A 4,752-nucleotide genomic window follows, 5' to 3' on the forward strand; every position below is an offset into this window, starting at 1 on the left:
ATTTAAAATGACCTCGCTGTGTGGCTTGTTGTGCAGTAATTTTTATTATACACATGCATGTTACCCTAATAAGGTACGGTTACCTCTCCCCTCCCTATACCCTAACCTCCCCCTTCCCTATGCTTCCACTCAGGTCGCTCACGGTAAAGCAACAGAGCCCTTGTAACTTTTTATTCTAAAATACGTTGTTTTTTTTCCAACCTAAATCCTGGCTCTTCCTGCGGACACCTTAAGGTATTTGGAGAATGATTACTTAATTGTGTTTTCAACTTGTTTTTGTTCACCGTGATTAACACCTGCTATTTCATGCGTTTTGGGTGTGAGCCGGTATTGCCAAAAGGCTTATGAATCAATTCAGGTGTAATTGCACCCAAGACCCATGGTGGTCTGGGCCACATAATATACTTCCAACGTATACTGGCCTGGTTTGACCATGTTTGACCCCGCTGTACTGGGATGTGCGTCTCCAGTAGGCTACAACAGGCTAACCCTGCTGTAGGCCTACTGGGATGTGTGTCTGAAGGGGACGCGCTTGTTTTGGGTCGATGAAACAACACACTTATTGTTGTAGCCTGTTCAGTTTTTATATTGTAGCCTAGCGTAATTTTCAATGGATTCGTTTAAGCGACGGTGGTATAAAGCCCAGTTCAGACCAAAGATTCGCGACGCAACGACTTGCAACGAGACGGTTTTAGAACGTCGCAGGGGAAAAGTTGCAGCAGTGTGAACTGGTCGTTGCAAGGCGTTGCAAGGAGTCGCCAAGGATTGAACATGTCAAATCGCCAGGTCCAGTTTTAGAACGCAACGATGTGGCTATTTCTCTTCAGCCAATCAGGACACAGCACAGAACAATTTAGGCTTATTAAATAGGCCTACAAGTTGTAGATGCTAACGGTATTGTCTTTGGTTCCAGAACAACGATTGTAGATAATGTTAGGCTTGAGCTGATTCATTGACATTATTTTAACGGGACCACCGTTACACGTTAGCCGTTGTTATTATGGTTACATGCTGCCAGTCCGACACGTTCCCATTCCGACAGTCCTGTGCGCGTATGCAAATTAGCCATGATGTGCGCCAAACAGAAGAAGGGCCCTATCTTGCGCCCGGCGCAATTTACTTTCTACACCGACGCATGTGTCGTTGCTAGTTTGCACCCGGCGCAAAGCTGATTTTCCCCCGCAGCAACCAGGCACCACTACACTTGCATGTTAAATATTATGATGTCAAAGATTATTCATACGTGTGAAACTGCATAGAAATAGCGTGTGGATTGTGGAAACATTTTTTTTTTCCATAGGGCTGCATGAATGAACATGAATGAAGTATAGTAGGCCTAGGCTATGCCATGCGTTAAAATAATAATAACAATAATACATTCGAGCAAAGTATATTCCAGGCTTCCAAAACAAAATCTAGTTTTAGGGTAAATTATTGGTTAAATGATTTGGGAAAGAACAGCTGATACAGCGGTAAGTTGTACATATGTTCTTGACCCAGACATCGTGTACAAGCCCATTACTTGGGTTAGGATTGATGAGTATTTGATCGTGAGAAAACATAGTTTTACCGCGAGTGAGAGTGTTTAAAAGAATGAATGAATGCGGGTGATGCTTGGTGCGCGTGTGTGTGCGTGCCCATCTGTCTAAACACACGCAAATTAAACACGTGTATGAGAAGGAAATCGAGAGTCGACCTGCGATAAGCAGCTGATTCTGAACGAACTCGTCTTCGAGATGGACGTGTTCCGGTACTGGTACGGGCGATACGGGCAGCCGCCCGGGGCGGCATTAGGACAGAACAGCCAAGACGCAATCCAAGATGATGAACTCAGTTCAAAGTGCTTCCTAATCTCATAGCTCCGGTTTTTACAATAACGACCGCATTCCAGGAACGCCCCCGATACAAAACCTGAAAGTTAAATGCATTTGATCACCGGCATGAGTCCCGTTTGTCTTGCGGTGTTTTGCTGCGTCGGAGACAATCGGTCACGGTCAGCACTCACCATCCATCCACTCCCAGGAGCCGTCGTCTGCAGGGGCGGGGCTTACAACTCTATAGGCCCTGTACAAAAGCAGTCTCTGTGGGCACCCTCCCTCTCCTGATCCATGTAGCTCACGCATCTTTGAACAATTGTTTTTTTACAAATAATTGGGCAAGCAATTGTGCACTCTACTCTCTGTGGCTGTTTCTAAGGGCCCTGTGTTTCTCGTGATGCTAAGCTTTACTGGGTATTTTATTTATTTGATAGATATGTCATATGACATACCATTGTAGGTACAAAATGCTGATTAATTTATGATATTTAATAATTCAATGTTCAATGTTATACAATGTCATTATGCTCCATGCTAGATTCCTTGATGACTGCCTTCAATCCAAACAACTGCTGATATTAGCTTAAAATGGCTCTTAAACCAGGTTTCTTAAACCATGTTTTTTAAACAATACTCCGTTGTGCTCACCTTTCTTTTGAGATAAATCAGTTAGGAGTTGTTTTCCCTTAGCTTGCTTTTTTCTCTTTCCTTACTTTCTTCTCTTTTTTGTGACCCTGACTTCCCTTTCTTGGGGAAAGACATGACTAACGTGGTGCAAAATTGGCACTCAAGCATTAGCATTCACTCGACTCGCGATTAGCTGTGTTACTGTTTGGGGGAATCCTTGTGCAGGGTTGAACTAAAGCATTTTTTGCCTCTGTAAGGAATGATAGTAAGCCTCCACAAATCATTTTTTGTATACCAAGTTCAGTCACTCAAACGTTTTTGAGCCAATTTAAAATGACTTGCAACATTTATTACTTTGAAATAAATGAGTCCCACTTTTCCCCCCACTATGACACCCCTGATCGTTAGGTCAATACTTCTACAACACAATAGGTGAATGCCATAGTTACGTAGATCTTAATTATAAGCTGCCTATAATATTGTATGAGTACCTTACAAACTATTTCTGCGAAAGAGTTCAGAGGATGGAGTAATGAACATGGTTCACTGACTAGTTACCAAAAGTAGGTGTGCAGTCCCACGCTGGGCATGGAAGTGAAATCCTTATTCTGAGCCCTCAAAAGTTGTACTTTTGAACTTTTCAATTAATGATTTCCTCCTCACAGGCTGTATTTTTGATCTCGTGACCATAGAAATACTCTGCACAATTGCAGTGAAATGTTTGGCAGTGATATGCCGCCATAGTTTCAAACTAATATAATAAGAATACAAACCATACATTCCACATTATATAGCACTTTTCACCTAAATCTATCCCAAAGTGCTGTACAATATATAAAGTGTACCATATGTCTATATATATTATGTTTAACCCCTTAACATGTGTTGGCATGTGTCTAGAACATAACAAGTAGGCCTACGCGTCGCAAGTCTGACGTGTTTTGAGTTAACTGCTTACATCGTCAATGTAATCAATGGTTATTAGAAACACCTGTAAAGTGGAGTGACACATGTACAGTTAATCGTCCCAGTGCTGTTAAGGGCTGATTATGGTCCCACGTTCACGCAACACAAGGGGGTCTACGGACCCCTTACGTCCTTGCGGACCCTCCTTGTGTCCACCGCGAGGGCCTGACGTGCGCCTCCCAAAAATTGCATCCTTCCGTTGAGGCGACGCAGCCGCAAGGGCTGTGATTGGTCCGCTCACTAACTGTGTGTTCACACCGCACTTCGCCCCGCGACACGTTTCAATGTTAAGTGAACGTAGAGACGCGTATAGGGCGACACTTTTTGTCGCCGGGACCCGCGACAAGATTTGATTGACGGGGCGACAGTTTTCCCCAAGACGGGCGGGCGCGTTCACGTGGATTTTGTCGCGCAGATGAGCGACAGATGTCGCAGAAGTTGAAATATTTCAACTTTTCCGCGGCATTCGCGTTGAAACAGCCAATCAGCGTTCACTGCCTGTGGGTAACGTGGGTGAAGTAACGTAAAACAGCCAATCAGCGTTCACTCCCTGGGTGACGTCAAGTAACAGCCAATCAGTTCACTCCCTGGGTGAAGTAACGTAAAACAGCCAATCACCGTTCAACCGTTCAGTGAACCGCAGCTTGGAGGAGAAAGTGATTGTTGCCGTTTGTGACTCCCGGAGCGCTATATCTATATATAATATATAAATATCTATATAATATAATATATACGATATATATAATATCATGGCACAAAGCGGTGTGCGCCTCCGGATTATATTATTAACCCATAAACGACGGGCATTCCGACGTCTCTCCCTCTTCCACAACAGGTACAGACACACATCTCGGCCATGGTTGATGAGACTGAATTGGCATGAATGACCGTTGGCAGGCAAAACGCTCCGCGACAAAATTCGCCCCGCGACACGTTAAGTGCACACAAATAAGCACACATTAAGCACAGCGACAGATTTCGCTGTGTCGCGCTACAACATTTGCTGTGTCGCGCTACACGGCGACATTTGTGTCTTTTGGTGTGAACGCACAGTAAAACCCGACGCAGAACCATAAAGGTTCAAGACTGCGTCGAAGTGTCTGCGTGGTCATTGCGTTGCGTGAAAGTGGAACCATAATCAGCCCTTTATACTCTACTGCAGCAGGCATGAAAGAAACAAGTTGGACTGTGTGTGTGTGTGTGTGTGTGAAGAGTGTGAAGAGTGTGAATAAAGTACATTTTTATATTTAGTTGGGTGTCTTTTCAATCAGTTACAGTTTATTGAGAAAGGGGCGTGTAGGTGATCACTACGCAGATCGTGTTTTACCCCATGCGTCGGACA

Source organism: Micromesistius poutassou (assembly GCF_964030765.1).
Source record: "Micromesistius poutassou genome assembly, chromosome: 15".
Classification (NCBI taxonomy): domain Eukaryota; kingdom Metazoa; phylum Chordata; class Actinopteri; order Gadiformes; family Gadidae; genus Micromesistius; species Micromesistius poutassou.